This window comes from Bidens hawaiensis, unplaced genomic scaffold, assembly GCF_021521415.1.
Source record: "Bidens hawaiensis isolate Kalapana, Puna unplaced genomic scaffold, B.hawaiensis_p1.1 tig00048307_1, whole genome shotgun sequence".
In the NCBI taxonomy this organism is placed as follows: Eukaryota; Viridiplantae; Streptophyta; class Magnoliopsida; order Asterales; family Asteraceae; genus Bidens; species Bidens hawaiensis.
In genome coordinates, this window is record NW_027498652.1 from 42,029 (window position 1) to 60,419 (window position 18,391).

The window sequence follows — 18,391 nt, forward strand, 5'->3', positions numbered from 1 at the left end:
CTTTAATGCTCGTTTTCAGAACATTTTTAGCCCACAATTAAGATATTCGTTATTAATATGTGAGATAATCCGAGAAATATCTTATCATCTTATTAACAACAAGAAATCTAAAAGGAGTTGACCCCAATAGCAGGGGCGGACCCACATAGGTCCGATCGGGGTCCCGGGACACCGATGTTTTTTAAAAATTACTTAGAGACGGTATATTAAATTTTGTAAGGACCCCATAAAAATTAATACTTGGAACCCATACTATTAAGATTGAACTAGCACAGTGGAAAGTCCCTTGTTTTACTTGTGAGAGGTTGTAGGTTCAAGCCCCATCATACTCCTTTTTTGTTGTTTTTTTAATATCATAGTCTTAGTTATTCAGTTAGGGTATTTGTGCTTTTTGTTAGTTTCTCTCATATAGTCATTATCACCATGCAACATATATAATGTTAACATGGATTTTGCATATTCTTTTATTATTTACCTTGTGTATGTATATTATAATTAATCATTTATTTGTGTAAGAGTTATTTTTTCATGTTTTGGTCAATTATGTAAGACCATATATATAGATTACGTTCATGTTTTTCGGGTATGAATTAAAAGTGTATGTTTCATCTAGTTTCTAATTTAGATTCTTCTACTTACTCGTTTCCAATGACACCATAGTTCCGTGTTTTATTATGTTCCTCGCCTCGACCCGACCCGAATAACGACCGACCCGAAAAATTTTGTAAACCGAAAAAATTGGGACCCCATTGACAAAAAATCCTGGGTCCGCCACTGCCCGATAGTACTTTTACCAAAGACTAAACAATACTACCAATTAACTTCAAGTACAAAGCAAGTTGATAAGATGATAAGATATTTCTCGGCCGGGCATGTTACCGATTAACTTCAAGTACAAAGCAATTAACTTCAAGTACAAAGCAAGTTGATAAGATGATCATCATGTCTTTGGTAAAAGTACTATTGGGGTCAACTCCTTTTAAAAGTAACATGCTCTTCTTGAGAGGCCGGGCATGTTACCGATTTCTTTTTCTTTTGTGTTTGTTTCGACATGGCTTTGTATATGTACTTCTTCAAGATTCCCATCATGGTTCTTAGATCATGTCAAGTACACTTAGCTAGGAACCACATGATGATCATGATCATTGCGATAGATGATGATCGATCAGTTCAACTCTGGTTGCAGGAAATGATATAGGATGTGTTAGAGTTTTTATAAAAAGTATCTCAATGTATTGCATATATAATATGTTGATAATCAAAAAGTTGATGATCAAGTAGTACGAGCAGGGAATGGCTATATATACTTGGGTTATGAAAAGGAATGTCACTGAGACCGAATACGCCCTTAACTTGTAGGATACATATGATGCCCATTTCATTGCTATAAAGGTCCATGGTTTAATTCTTAGGCTTGAATAGCATGATGTTAGTTTAGAAAAAATGGTGTAATTTAGGAGTAGTATAGTTCAATTGCAATTCAGAAAAAAGAAAAAAAGTTTCTTTGCATGTAATAAATCGATAGATGATAAAGAAAAAAAATATATTATGGCCTTAATTTACGTCTCTCTCCTCTTTAAATTTGAGCACATGGAGAATATATTGAACGACAACGATTTCCCATCCTTAAAAAAAACAAGTACTTTGAATGACATAATTTTGTGATAAAATGTGGATTGATTAATCAATCAATCAATCAATCATACCCAGTGAAGTCCCACCGACAGCAAAGCTATAAGTAAGGTCTGGGGAGGGTGGGATGTAGACACACCGTACATTTATTCAAAAGGATTGATGAGACTGCTAAAACATGAATTTCAAGGAAGTATACTTTGGAAGTGAAATTTTGATTTAACAATGAGAGGAATGTGTATGATTGATAAATAAAACCCAGATAAGTGTAAAATAACGTTATTTGAGGACAATTAAAAAAGTTTAAATAATAAAAATGTTGAAGACTTGAACTTACGTATACACTCAATTACACTGGTGAGCTGAGTGGGTGCGAGAGGAAATAGGAGTAGAGGAAAGATGACACAAAACTGTCAGGAACACTGATGCAAGTGCTTGGTATCGTCAAATTACACCCGTTGCGGTTGTTCTCTCCCGAACCCTATCATTTTGTGACCTTTGAATGTCGTTTAGATATTTATAATTAGATATTTATTTTTATTATAAATTAAATCTTGTGTATACATTTAGCCTTTTCAGATTTTTCATATTATTCTTTACCAATGCACTCTCAAATTTCAAAGCTGAATACTTAAGACAATGTCTTCATAATCTAGGACTGAGGCTATGCGTAACAAATATGTGTATTAAGATGATGTTTCATCATCTAGAGCATGAAGATACTCTTCAAGAATTGTGTAGCTAAGAAACCCGCAACAATCTTCAATTAAATGAGGTAAGGGAAATTCTCGACTCCCCACGCCACTGTCACGTAGGAAACGGGGTTTCGAAGTCTCTCTTCATAAAGCTTCGCTGGTGGTTTAAAGTCACATTATCGCCCCCATTATGTGTGTGTGTGTGAGAGAGAGAGAGAGAGAATGAGAAAATCACACACATTGCCCCACCACACTTCCTATGTTGCCTGTCTTCACGACCCCCCCTCCCCCATACCGCCCCCTCATATCGCCCCTCGGCAGTGTACACAACCCTTACCGCCCCTATCCCTAATCCCCCCCCCTTTCCGCCCACAAAGAATGGCCTTATAATTGAAAGCATAACTGTTTGTTTTACAAAATATATATTTTATGTAAAAAAAGTGTGTTCAATTATTGATGATAAATATATTCTAAAAGGTACTTGTCATATCGTACATGTTACAAAAAATCATATTAACAACTTTTCACAATCATTTATAAAAACCTAGTTAACCCATAACGTGTTTATTACAGGGTGAGCTAGTTAAAACCCATTGTCTACATGACAATAACATAACGTTGTTTATTGGCAACAGGGAACCCTTTCTCTCCCTGTCCTACCTACCCTATGTATTCGAGGGGGCTGGAATAATGTGATGCTTTAACTAGCCGTTGCTAGTTAAATCACAGCACAAAGCCTAAGTATAAAGCATATTAGGAATTTGGAGGGACCACATACATGATGTTGGGTGCGGATTTTTATCCTCGGAATTGAGCTTAACTTAAGGATGTTGACTTAAACGGTTATTCTGAGGAAGGTACGTTGACTAATTCAATTGTCCTATATTATCTAACTGTTTTGCAGATAAGAGCACGTGTTAAATATGTTTATAAGAACGTGGATTGCAACGGAATATTGCTTGAACTTCGTCAACTAACAACGTGGACAGTAACGGCTTGTTGAAGAAGTAGTCTAGGGTTTCCGGAATAATCGGAATAACAGTTGTAATCTTCTTATTATAAATTGAGCTGATAATATCGATAGGTCACACACAACTCACTGTTTAGCTTACTAGCAATCACTGTAACACTTAGCTTTCGATATTCTATCAGCTCCAACACTTTGTATTCACCGATCTTCGTTATTAATAAAATTTACGGTGATAGCTTTCACCGTCCGGGGGTTTTTTGTGCCGGAGATCATAATAATCAAGCGTTAATTCGACCAAAAGTTAAGCTAATAATCCTTAACCGAAGCAATTCGACTAAGGATTAAGTTGTAACCTCTTGACCGAAACGAAGATTATCATAATCAAGGGTTTTTTCCCTCATAATCATATCTTTGTGTTCGATATCACCATCATTAAGCACTTCACCTCACACACTAATTTGATCAAAAGTCGCTTTGTCAATTTTTGACCGAAACAATTTGGCGCCCACCGTGGGGCAAACGGTGCTTTGATCATTATTCATTCTCAAACGAAACCCTACTCTAAATATCTACAACATGTATTCACAACCCAAGGTTGTTTCATCTTCTGCCGCAGCCTCAGAATCCTCAGCGAGGCCGCCATGCCTCCTCCTGCTGGTGGTATCCCGAAGAAGCATGATAACGTCCAAAAGAAGACTGCTACTCCTGTGTTCTCGGGATCGAAACCATCTTCCCAGGATCCCATCATGGTGTCCAACAACGACCTTCTGTCTCTGTACAGACGGCTACAGGAACAGATGGATCGCCAGAACAAGACCAACCAGATGCTCGTGAGGGAACTGAAAGATTTCAAAAAAGCCAAGAAGCCGGCGGAAGAATTCACACCTAATCCCGAGATCTCTGGATTTCACCCCTCCAGGATCCTCAGGATTGGTGCATCCAGAGCCAACCACGGCGTACAACTATGGACCCCCATCTTTCCAGCATTTGGGGTCTGCGGGATTGCACTTATCTGGATCTCAAGGGTACCCGTATTCATCATCTGCTGGGCCTTTTCAACATGCAGGATCTTCAGGATTGTCACAGTCGGGAGGACCCTCCGGAATGTTCCAACAATCTGGATCCTCAGGATTGTTCCAACAGTCTGGATCCCCAGGATTGTTCCAACAGTCTGGATCCTCAGGATTGTTCCATCAGGCTGGTCCTTATCAGCAGACGGTATCTTCAGGATTAGCTCAAGCTCAGCAGCCCTCAGGATCGTCTGACGTGCACCAGGGAGACTTTATACCGATGCAGGCTAGCACTCCAACTGCTCCGTTTACCAACCCTAGAAATACTATGTCTGGGAATACGAGCTACATCGCCCAGACCGCTCCTCAGAATGTTAATCAGGGTAACTCTTTCAATACGATTCCATTTAATGCTAATCAAGGATTTTTGCAGGATGCAGGCATAAGTCCGGGCTTAGCCCGAGAATTGCAGAAACTTAAGGACATGATATCGAATGTCCCCGGCGTAATCCGTCTCATAGCTGAAGTTCCCACTGATAGTCACAGGATATCCCGGTTTGTGCCATCGATTAGCGACGTACAAATCCCAAAACGGTTTCAAACTCCAAATATGAAGCTATATGATGGCTCAACGGATCCTGAGGAACACGTCGCACAATATAGAGAACGTATGGAGATCAATTCAATCCCTATGGAAATCAAAGAGGCATGTCTTTGCAAAGGGTTTGGATCTACCTTGACCGGAGCAGCCATGAAATGGGTACTGAGTATTCCTCCTAACACTATCAACTCTTTTTCTCATTTAGTTAACCTGTTTAATAACCAGTTTTCTTGCAGTAGAACTTTTGAGAAAATGACAGGTGATCTTTATAGGGTTACCCAGAATCCTGGGGAATCCTTGAGAGATTTTATTACCAGGTTCAGTAAGGAGTCGTTGGAAATCCCAAATCTAAACCCAGCTTCAGCAGTGGAAGCTCTCAAGTTGGGATTAGAAAAGGGCTCCTCTTCTATGATGATCTCGTTATGACTCCATGCAGGTCATTAGACGAAGCAAGAAGCAGGGATTTGAGGTTTATCAGGCTAGAAGATGACAAGAAAAATTCTAAGCTCGATATCCCGAAGTATGACCAGACGAACAGGAAATCCGAATCCCCAGGAAAATCATATCGAGCAAAGCCTTACTACAAGCCTGATAATGTAACACCCCGACCAAAGGCGGATTATACATCGGGGCGCCACATATTGTTTCATTACTCGTGACACTATTGGGTGTCAATATTTAATAAATACATTCATTCGCGCACGCGCAGGGTAAACACAAGATAACATAAATCATCATAAATCAATATATTATAAATCATAATAATAAAACAGCAATAACTTGTCTTGATACATTTTAATCTAGGTCCAAAATAAAGAAAACTTCCTAGGTGTCCACAAGCTCCAAAACAGCTACTGCAAACATGAACATGTGTTAAAATAAACGTCAAACACTTGCGTGTTGGTGAGAAATCAAGTTTAATACAATACATAGATAACCATAAATCTGCGCGCAACATGTGTATGTCTGGTTTTCAACAAGGGTGTAATCTGATCGGGACCAACTCTAAGATTCATAAGACTGCCAGTGCTCACAATTGAGCTCACAAACAAGACAAACTGTGCATGTGCAAACAAAAGAGAAAATCATAAACGATAGTTCTCCCGTGTTCATCTAATGGTACCATGAGAACTGCGGAATAGACCGACAAGACGGTTAATGATCCACACATACAAATAAACAGCCAAGTCTACGTCCTCAACACATGGGATACTGCGCGACTAAAGTTCATAAACAAGTTTAAGACTCTAAGTTTGTATGAACACATGAACATCCCAAAACATTAAAAGCAAAAAGGGATTAGGTACGAGATTACTCACTTGATAAACGATGCGGTGTAAGATAAAGCAAGAACCAACTTTAAACAAGCACAAGTTAACCTATAAATAAGATTATTGTTTTAATGATTTGTTTTAAGTCTTGATTATAAGTTAGCATAATTAATAAGTAAATTATTATATATAATATATATATATATATTACCGGAAAAGCAGGGCAGAACAGGGAGGAAGACGGAGGCAGAGAGGAAGACGGCAGAGAGAGCAAGGAGCAAGAGAACAGGAGAGATTAAGTGTTTTGTGTGTGTAGTGTTATGAAAATATTATTATTATTTATAGGAAAACCCTAGGAGACATAATCCCTAGAAAAGGGGAAAGGATCTTTAACAGGATCAAGCAAAAGATATCAAAAAGCATACGAATCCAAAAGCAAAAGATATGGAAAGATATGGCAGCTGCAGAGGCAAGATAAAGCTGACAGGGAACAGTAAAAAAAAGGCATGGGCGGTTCAGATAAAGGTACAGGTCAGGCATGGAAAAAGCAGATCTCCAAAGATAATGTCAGTCACTTTTTCTGCCAACCAATGGGGTTGGTGCGCATGCTGCGCCGAAAGTAACTTTTCAGACATAAAGCAGATTAGGTCAACAGCACAAAAGATAAGACAACACAAAAGCAAACGGCTAGATTAAACAGAAGAAAACTCAAAGGGTTTAGTGCGAGAAGGCTGACACAGAAGGTCAAGAGAGCGCGAGCGCGAAGGCAGACAGAACTAACCTTAACGCGTCGCGGAAAGAACTACATTTCTAAGCGCGCCGCGGGAAGAATCACATTTCTTAGCGCGCCGCGGGAGGAACTAAAATTCCTAGCGCGCCGCGGGAAGAACTATAATTCTTCGCGCGTCGAGGGATGAACTACGATTCTTAGCGCGCTGCGAGAAGAACTACAAATCCTTAGCGCGTCGCGGGAAGAACTACCGTTCTTAGCGCGCTGCGAGAAGAATTACAATTCTTAGCGCGCTGCGAGAAGAGTTCGTCTCGCGTATCGCTGAAACAGGTGGTCTTCACGCAGGATTCCTTGTAAGGGAGTCTGGCGCGTGGAGCTGCGCGGACAACCTTAGGCGGGAAGGAACAAAGGACAAGCAAAGAGTTAGAAGAAAAAGAGGGAAACAAGGCTTAAGGGCGGGACGGCGACAAGAGGGAAAAGAAGGCGGAAAGAGAGAAGGAGAGGGACGGCGGAAAGAAAGAGAGAGAGAAAGAGGCGGGAAGGAAAATATATTATTATTATTAAAAGTAAAATATAAGTATAAATAAATATTAAATCATAAAAGAAAGAGATCGGATCAGAGAAACGGGTACCTAGGTCGGGTCGGATCGGGGCAGATGTTACAGTCTCCCCTACTTTAAGAAATTTCGTCCCGAAATTTATCTCGAAGTAGGTTGCGCAGAGAACAGGTGCGGGTACTTGATCTTCATTTGATCTTCCCTTTCCCATGTAAACTCGGCTCCGCGCTTGGACTCCCAGCGAACTTTCACGATAGGGATACGACTGCGCTTGGTTTGCTTTACCTCGCGATCCATAATCTCAACAGGCTTCTCAACGAAATGCATAGTTTCATCAACTTGAACTTCATCAAGTGGAATGTGAAGGTTCTCGTCAGCTAAACACTTCTTGAGATTGGATACATGGAACGTTGGATGCACATTACTGAGCGCAGGCGGCAGGTCAAGTCTGTAGGCAACTTTTCCCACACGCGCGAGAATCTTGAATGGTCCAACATATCGAGGAGAAAGCTTACCTTTCTTCCCAAAGCGGACAACACCTTTCCAAGGCGACACTTTGAGGAGAACAAGATCACCAACTTGAAATTCGAGAGGCTTCCGCCTACGATCTGCGTAACTCTTCTGTCGGCTTCTGGCAGTCAGCAGATGATCACGGATCTTGGCGATTTTATCGGTTGTCTCTTGAACAAGTTCGGGTCCTGTGATTTGAGCTTCTCCCACTTCGCTCCAACAAATCGGGGAGCGGCACTTACGACCGTAAAGTGCTTCAAATGGGGCCATACCAATACTGGAATGATAGCTGTTATTATAAGAGAACTCGATCAAAGGCAGGTGCGAATCCCAATTACCTCCAAAATCAAGAACACAAGATCGGAGCATGTCCTCAAGAGTTTGAATAGTTCGCTCAGACTGACCGTCAGTCTGAGGATGATATGCCGTACTCATGTCCAAGCGAGTTCCTAGCGCAGATTGGAGAGATTTCCAAAAGCGAGATATAAAACGGCCATCGCGATCGGATATGATGCTCAAAGGAGTACCATGGCGGCAGACAATTTCCTTGACATAAAGCTGCGCGAGTTGCTCAACACGGTAGTTTTCACGAATGGGCAGAAAGTGAGCAGACTTAGTCAATCGATCCACTATTACCCAAATGCTATCATGTTTGCTTGCTGTCAAAGGTAACTTGGTAATAAAGTCCATCGCTACACATTCCCATTTCCACGTAGGAATTTCTGGTTGTTCGAGCAAACCAGATGGGCGTTGGTGTTCAGCTTTTACTTTAGAACAAGTCAGACATCTAGCTACGAACACAGCAATATCCTTCTTCATACCGGGCCACCAATAAGTTATGCGCAAATCCTTGTACATCTTATCAGCGCCGGGATGAATAGAATATCGAGATTTGTGCGCTTCACTCAGGATATCAGCGCGAAGATTCTCATCAAAGGGAATCCAGATGCGATTGAGATAGCAGAGAATTCCACTCAGATTAGGCACAAAATGCGCTTCCGCGCCACACGCTAACTCGGCGCGAAGGTTACCATTACTGATGGATGCGCGCTGCGCGTCACGAATACGCGATTCAAGGTTGCTTTGAATCGGCGCGAAGTGAAGCTGGGTGCGCGGCAAGATACAGTTAAGCTGGCAGGGTTTTCGGCTGAGCGCATCGGCTACCACATTAGCCTTACCAGGATGATACCGGATCTCACAATCGTAATCGCTGATGAGTTCGTTCCATCGGCGTTGCCTCATGTTAAGTTCCTTCTGATCAAAGATATGCTGAAGGCTTTTATGGTCAGTGTAGAGGATACACTTAGTGCCATAAAGGTAGTGTCTCCAGATCTTCAAGGCAAAAACAACCGCACCAAGTTCGAGATCGTGAGTTGTATAATTCTTTTCATGAACCTTAAGTTGCCTTGATGCGTAAGCGATAACCTTGCCTCGTTGCATAAGAACACAACCGAGACCTTGGTTGGATGCATCGCAATACACGACAAAATCATCATTACCCTCAGGTAGCGCAAGAACAGGAGCTTCACACAACAAACGCTTGAGCGTTAGAAAGGCTTCTTCTTGCTTCGAGCCCCAAATATACGGTTTACCTTTGTGCGTTAGAGCTGTTAAAGGCAAAGCGATCTTCGAGAAGTTCGAAATGAAGCGCCGGTAATAACCAGCTAAGCCCAGAAAGGAACGGATCTCAGAAGGAGAGGATGGCGTAATCCAGTTCTTGATTGCTTCAATTTTGGATGGGTCGACATGAATACCCATCTTGTTAACAACATGTCCAAGAAACTGTACTTCATCAGACCAAAATTCGCACTTGGAAAGCTTAGCATAGAGTTGCTCAGCTTTAAGCTTTTGCAATACCAATCGGAGATGTTGCTCATGCTCGGCCTTGGTCTTAGAATACACCAGAACATCATCGATAAACACAATCACGAATTTATCCAAGAAAGGCCTACACACCCGATTCATTAGATCCATGAAAACGGCGGGTGCGTTGGTTAAACCGAAGGACATGACCAAGAATTCAAAATGGCCATAACGAGTTCGAAAAGCAGTCTTCGGAACATCTTCATCGCGGATGCGCAACTGGTGATAGCCAGAGCGGAGATCGATCTTGGAAAAACAAGAGGCACCTTGGAGTTGATCAAAGAGGTCGTCAATACGCGGTAAGGGATACCGGTTTTTAATGGTGAGTTTGTTCAACTCGCGGTAATCAATACACATGCGAAACGATCCATCTTTCTTTTTAACGAACAACACCGGAGCACCCCAGGGCGAAGAGCTAGGGCGAATGAATCCTTTAGCAGTCAACTCTTGAAGTTGGCTGGCCAATTCTTGCATCTCAGCGGGTGCAAGACGGTAAGGAGATTTAGCTACGGGGGAAGCACCAGGGACAAGATCAATACGGAACTCGACTTCACGAGCGGGAGGGATACCAGGAAGATCATCAGGAAAAACTTCAGGGAAATCACGCACAACAGGGATATCGCGAAGCTTCTTTTCTTCAGCAGGTTTAACCACATGGGCTAGAAATGCAATACACTTCTTCCGCATGAGTCTTTGGGCTTCGGCGCAAGACATAAGTTTAAGACCGCGGGAGGGTTTCTCGCCGTAGATATGAAGATCACCATTTTCTCGAGGTATGCGAATCATCTTTTTGGCGCAAATAACTTCGGCGCGATTATGCGAGAGCCAGTCCATACCAATAATGACATCAAAGCTTCCAAGAGGCATGGGGATGAGGTCGATTAGAAAATCGTTTTCGTTAAGGTTAAGTGTGCAATCTTTAATCACCGAGTTAATTAAAACAGTTTCGCCATTAGCCAATTCAACTGAAAAATCTTCTTTTAAGTTATCGCGCGGTCGCGCAAGCTTCTGTTCAAAGGCGCGAGAGATAAAACTTCGATCGGCGCCAGTATCAAAAAGTACAGAAGCATAAAATCCGTTAAGCAAAAATGTACCATTAACTACGTCAATATTCGCTTGCGCTTGGTGCGCGGTTATGTTAAAAGCTCGCCCGCGTGTCACTTGGTTCGAAATCTGGTTCACCGGATTCGCTTGTGTGATTTGCACTTGTAGCCTTGGGCACGCGTTCCGGAAATGACTGGGATCACCGCAGTTAAAGCACGATCTGGGTCGTGGGTTTTGGTAGATTGATTGTGGGTTCTGCGGGTAGACTGGTGGTGTTGGCGCAATTGGATTGGCGGGAAGGACTCTACAGTTTTCAGCAGTGTGACCAGTACGGCCACATCGGTTACAAAGTCGACACGGGGTTTGGGTTGGGTGGTGAAATCTACAGGTTGGGCAGAAGGGATGGTTTCCTGTGTAAGGTTTCTTAGTTGGCGGGGCAGGGAGTGCTGGATTGGTTAAGGCATAGTTGTGGACTACAGGAGGTGTTGGGTAGGCTGACAGTGGGTTAGGCGCGTAAACTGGAGGTTGGTAGATGGGTTGCTGGACAATGGGCGGGTTGGTAAGCGCATAGGCCTTGCGCCTGCGCTTGAGGTTGTTACGGTTTGAGGGTTCAGGTTTGGTTTCTGTTGGTTCAGGGGCAGTCTTGGTGAGTTTGGTCTTTTCTGTTCCTCGCAGGAACAGGGTTCCTGCTCTGACATGGTTGTCGCTGAGCACAGCGGCCAACTCGATGGCGTCAGAAAGGGTTACTGGGTTTCTGGCCCATACAGAATCTTGAATTTCCATGGGGAGACCCCCAAGGAATTTCTCTATGGCTCGGCGGGAAGGGGTAACAAGGTGAGGGACCAGTAAGCTTAGCTCGTGGAAGCGCGTCGCGTACTCGCGCGCTTCACCGCTGTATTGCTTCAGGTTCCAAAATTCTTCCTCCAGGCGTTTTACTTCGTTGGGGGGGCAGAATTCTCGCGTCAAGAGATCCTTAAATTCCTCCCAGAGTATGCTGGAAGCAGATTCTGCGCCACGCGCATGGGCTACTCCATTCCACCATGTAAGCGCTCTAGATTCCAGGACACTGGAAGCATATAGGGTTCGTCTGTCTGAGGGGCATTGGGTGTGGAGGAAAGCGTTTTCTATTTTCTCAAGCCACTGGAGCATCACGGTGGCTCCTTCAAGACCTGTGAACTTTGGAGGGTTACCCGCGTTAAAGGACTTAATGTTATAACTGGAGGTATTGTTTTGGTTTAAGGCTTGGGCTATCGCGGCGGCCATTTCCTGGGAACGTTGCTGTCTACGCATGCGCGAGGCTTCTCTTCTCTGAAATCGGCGAGATAGCGGAGGCATTCTATAAAAATTTTAATTTTAGTTAATATCTTGGTTTTATCGCAAAGTATAACTTTATAAAGCTTGGTTTCGCAGAGTTAGATACTATCAAAAGTTAAAGTAGATTAAATGACCCTAAATGCAGACTTAATAAAGGTAACAAATTCGAATCAAGAATCGACAATTCATGTATCACCATGACTTTCCGAATTCCCAATTTAAAATATACGAGCAAACGAGTATTGGAGATTGACGATTCATGTATCACCATGACTTTTCAATCTTCAATATAAAACATACAAGAAAATGAGTATTGGAGGTTGACAATTCATGTATCACCATGACTTTTCAAGTCTCCAACCTCAGAACATAATCGTAAATGGAAATTGAAAATCAACTATTCATGTATCACCATGACTTTTCGGATTTTCAAACCCAACCAACGAATATGTAAGTAAAATCAATAAAAATGGAAATTCAACAAAAAAAAATCGAAATATCGCGAAATAAAACATAAAATCATATACTGCGCAAGCGCGAGCATATTCATAAATAACGAGTAATTAACAATAAGCGCGCAAACATGAGATTTCTCTCATGCGCGAGAAGGGACTCTTAGGTATTCTAGGCCGTTACGTCTAACCACCTATCCTAAAGTCAACGAGCTCTGATACCAATCTGTAACACCCCGACCAAAGGCGGATTATACATCGGGGCGCCACATATTGTTTCATTACTCGTGACACTATTGGGTGTCAATATTTAATAAATACATTCATTCGCGCACGCACAGGGTAAACACAAGATAACATAAATCATCATAAATCAATATATTATAAATCATAATAATAAAACAGCAATAACTTGTCTTGATACATTTTAATCTAGGTCCAAAATAAAGAAAACTTCCTAGGTGTCCACAAGCTCCAAAACAGCTACTGCAAACCTGAACATGTGTTAAAATAAACGTCAAACACTTGCGTGTTGGTGAGAAATCAAGTTTAATACAATACATAGATAACCATAAATCTGCGCGCAACATGTGTATGTCTGGTTTTCAACAAGGGTGTAATCTGATCGGGACCAACTCTAAGATTCATAAGACTGCCAGTGCTCACAATTGAGCTCACAAACAAGACAAACTGTGCATGTGCAAACAAAAGAGAAAATCATAAACGATAGTTCTCCCGTGTTCATCTAATGGTACCATGAGAACTGCGGAATAGACCGACAAGACGGTTAATGATCCACACATACAAATAAACAGCCAAGTCTACGTCCTCAACACATGGGATACTGCGCGACTAAAGTTCATAAACAAGTTTAAGACTCTAAGTTTGTATGAACACATGAACATCCCAAAACATTAAAAGCAAAAAGGGATTAGGTACGAGATTACTCACTTGATAAACGATGCGGTGTAAGATAAAGCAAGAACCAACTTTAAACAAGCACAAGTTAACCTATAAATAAGATTATTGTTTTAATGATTTGTTTTACGTCTTGATTATAAGTTAGCATAATTAATAAGTAAATTATTATATATAATATATATATATATATTACCGGAAAAGCAGGGCAGAACAGGGAGGAAGACGGAGGCAGAGAGGAAGACGGCAGAGAGAGCAAGGAGCAAGAGAACAGGAGAGATTAAGTGTTTTGTGTGTGTAGTGTTATGAAAATATTATTATTATTTATAGGAAAACCCTAGGAGACATAATCCCTAGAAAAGGGGAAAGGATCTTTAACAGGATCAAGCAAAAGATATCAAAAAGCATACGAATCCAAAAGCAAAAGATATGGAAAGATATGGCAGCTGCAGAGGCAAGATAAAGCTGACAGGGAACAGTAAAAAAAAGGCATGGGCGGTTCAGATAAAGGTACAGGTCAGGCATGGAAAAAGCAGATCTCCAAAGATAATGTCAGTCACTTTTTCTGCCAACCAATGGGGTTGGTGCGCATGCTGCGCCGAAAGTAACTTTTCAGACATAAAGCAGATTAGGTCAACAGCACAAAAGATAAGACAACACAAAAGCAAACGGCTAGATTAAACAGAAGAAAACTCAAAGGGTTTAGTGCGAGAAGGCTGACACAGAAGGTCAAGAGAGCGCGAGCGCGAAGGCAGACAGAACTAACCTTAACGCGTCGCGGAAAGAACTACATTTCTAAGCGCGCCGCGGGAAGAATCACATTTCTTAGCGCGCCGCGGGAGGAACTAAAATTCCTAGCGCGCCGCGGGAAGAACTATAATTCTTCGCGCGTCGAGGGATGAACTACGATTCTTAGCGCGCTGCGAGAAGAACTACAAATCCTTAGCGCGTCGCGGGAAGAACTACCGTTCTTAGCGCGCTGCGAGAAGAATTACAATTCTTAGCGCGCTGCGAGAAGAGTTCGTCTCGCGTATCGCTGAAACAGGTGGTCTTCACGCAGGATTCCTTGTAAGGGAGTCTGGCGCGTGGAGCTGCGCGGACAACCTTAGGCGGGAAGGAACAAAGGACAAGCAAAGAGTTAGAAGAAAAAGAGGGAAACAAGGCTTAAGGGCGGGACGGCGACAAGAGGGAAAAGAAGGCGGAAAGAGAGAAGGAGAGGGACGGCGGAAAGAAAGAGAGAGAGAAAGAGGCGGGAAGGAAAATATATTATTATTATTAAAAGTAAAATATAAGTATAAATAAATATTAAATCATAAAAGAAAGAGATCGGATCAGAGAAACGGGTACCTAGGTCGGGTCGGATCGGGGCAGATGTTACAGATAACCCCATGATTAATGCAGTAGATGAGGAAAACGATGAAGAATATCCTAAGATCTCTGAATATTGTTTTTCTGTTGATATTGGTGGATTAATGTGTGCTATGCAAGATTTAGGTGAGAAAGCCAGGTGGCCAAGGAAAACGGAGAGACCAGGAGCCTGGAAAGACAAATCAAAATGGTGTGCTTTCCACGAAGACTTTGGGCACTTGACCGATGATTGCATTACGCTTAGAAGGGAGATCAGCTATCTTCTCAGCAAGGGCCACTTGAAAGAGCTACTCGGCAATAAGAAGGGAAGAGAGCAGGATCCCGAGAAATTCCTGAAAAGCCGACTCCTCCACCAACAGATGCAAGAACAATCATGTTCACATCCGGAGGATCCGACATCTGTGGAACCTCCTATTCTGCTGCAAAGAGAAATGCCGACCAAAGAAAGTTGGAAGTGACTGACAGGCCAACAAAGACATCTATTCTCACTAAAGAGAGGATTATATCCTTCGATGAAAGTGATAGAGTCGATTTTCAGGATCCTCATCATGATAGTTTGGTAATAACTTTATATGTGGCTAACCATTATGTTCGCATGATCCTCATAGATGATGGAAGCTCTGTCAACATTATTCAATTAGACGTGCTGAAAAAGATGAATATTCCTGAGGATGAGATCGTCCCCAGTTTCTCAAATTGGTCGGATTCAGTGGAGAAACTAAGAACACTGTTGGGGAAATTAAGCTCCCAATATATGTCGAAAGGGTAAATAAAATGCAAAAATTTTGTGTTATTGACTGTTTTAGCTTGTTGCAATATTATACTAGGCAGGCCCTGGATACATGATATGAAAGCGGTTCCCTCCACTTATCACCAATGTGTGAAACTCCCAAGTCCGTGGGGAGTTATCAAAATTATCAGTGACCAACAAGACGCGAAGAATTGCTACACCTCTTCCATGAAGTGTACTGCCAAACCCCAGCGGGCGTAGCAATTACAAAAACCAGCACGAGGCGTAATGGAGGCCAGGGAAAATGAAATTAAAGAAGTACCTCTTTATCCCGAGGATCCTGAAGTCAAAGTGCTGATAGGAACTAGCATTCCTGAGGATATTGAGTCAAAATTGCTCGATTTCCTCAAATCAAGGCTGTCAACATTTGCATGGAAACATGAAGATATGACAGGTATTTCCAAAGATATTATAACACATAAACTTGGAATTGATAATTCTTTTAGGTCAATCCATCAAAAAAGAAGAAAATTTGCACCTGAAAGAAACATAATTATTCAAGAAGAAGTAGAAAACTTGCCTATTTCATAGAATAGTAACCAAGTTTCAACTTTGTTCCAATTAGGTCACTCATACTTTTTATTGTTCCAATTAGGTCATTTTACCTTCAAATAATGTTCTAATCCTAGGTTTTTTACCTATTGAAGAGGTAAAATGATGACATGTCATTTTTGTTTCCCTTTTCTTTTATTCTTTTATGTTAAATGCTTATAACATATTTAGTCATTATATACATCTTTTTTTAAAAATTAAATAAACAAAGTCTCATTTTTACTTTCCCTGCATCTCTCTCTCTCTCTCTACCATAATGTCACACCCCCAAATTTTCACTAACGGAGTTTTACCGTAAGGCGGGTGACAAACCAGGATCCGAACACATTAATCACACCAAACGACATCTATATGGTCTTAAAAGTTTTAACAAATCAAAATAAAATGTTCAGAGTACTTAAGTGCTAGTGCGGAAGCTAAACAAAGTGCGGGAGCCATCTCCCAAATAAGTTTAAATAATTCATGGCGCTACAAGCGCAAAACCAATATCAAATAAATGTTTTCAAACTTAAACCAATGCGAGTCCATGCATGCAATGTTATCCTAATCCAAGTGCTTGCTAGTGACCTGAGGAAAACATGCTAAAAAGAGTCAACACATATGGTTGGTGAGATCATAGGTTTTCAAAGTAAGTTATGCTCTATCAGTTCATAAATATTTATAAATAAAAGTGGCCCATGGTTAACTACACTTAGTTAACTCGTTGCCGCATAGTGTTATGTTTCCATCACGACCGAAGCTGACTAGTTATTGCCTCAAGTCAAGTATTGCCAAAACTTAACAATGTTTGGTCAAAGTTACACCCCGTTCGACCTCCAGTCGAGAATAATGCAGGGTGGGGTTTGTCAAAACCCAATAGTACTATTTAAATTTACCACGCCAGTTAACCTTAGTTAACGGTCCAATGTTCGTGAGGACTTTCCATGGCAAAGAAACACTACGTTATAGGCAACCAAACGGTTGTGTAAAGATTTAGAGCAAGTAAAGTAAAACAGTTTTGCATGTTTCCTCCCCCAAAGGAAAGGTATAAAAGTGGGGCCGTAAACTCACCTTGTTGGTGCTTCGGGTATTACACAAATCCGACCGAAGTAAATGTGTCACGTGCTAAGACCCTAAAAATGCAAGTACGTAAGTAACTTGTGGGATGGTTCCTAGAACCACTAGTATCCAACAATCTCCCATTGTTTTTAAAAAGACTTTTGACCAAAGTTTGACTTTTGTTGACTTTGACTAAAGTTGACTTTGACTAAAGTTTTGACTTTGACTAAAATATTGACATTTGACTAAAATATTGACCTTTGACTAAAAGGTTGGACTTAGAATGTTTACCTTATAATTCTAGTCACACTTAATCAATCATCAAGTATACACACTTAGCCATATTACTTGCAATTCTATGATCAATACATTTTCACAACATCACAAGCAAGACTAACTATTTAGTCAACTAGTTCTAAGTTGACTTAAAAAGTCAAAGTTCTAATTTACCACAACTAACATATCACAATTTGCAATTATCTCAATTCAACCAACACCTTTATCACCTTTAACAATTTATACCACCTAAACCGATTTTTCTAATCAATCAAAACTCACAATTAAATTACCAAATAAATCACACATGTACACATCAGTATTTGGTTCAACATATATTTTTCTCACAATTTTTGGATTTACCAATTCGTCCAGAATATTCATATACTACAACAACATGATTTATATTTCTACAACAACACAGCAGTAATCAAAAATTTGTCAAAAATTCCATATTTGTCCAATTGATGCAAGATAAATTGGACTAGATTCCTAATTCAATTTACAACATCCTAGAAGTTGAATTATATCCATATCTATTTTTATCATCAGGTTATGAAATTTACAACTCAACTCAGAATTATTTTCTCTAATTTATATTTGCATCCTGATTTTGTAAATTAATAAAAAGTATTCAAACAGTGTCCAAAAATTAAGATTTCGGACTTTCTGAAAACTAGATTCAAAGTACATGTTCATAGAATCAAAAATCGATCAAAAACTCAAACATATCATCAAGTTATCAACAATCCAAATCCGTAACATCTAATCTGCCAATAAACAGTTTTAACCACAATCAA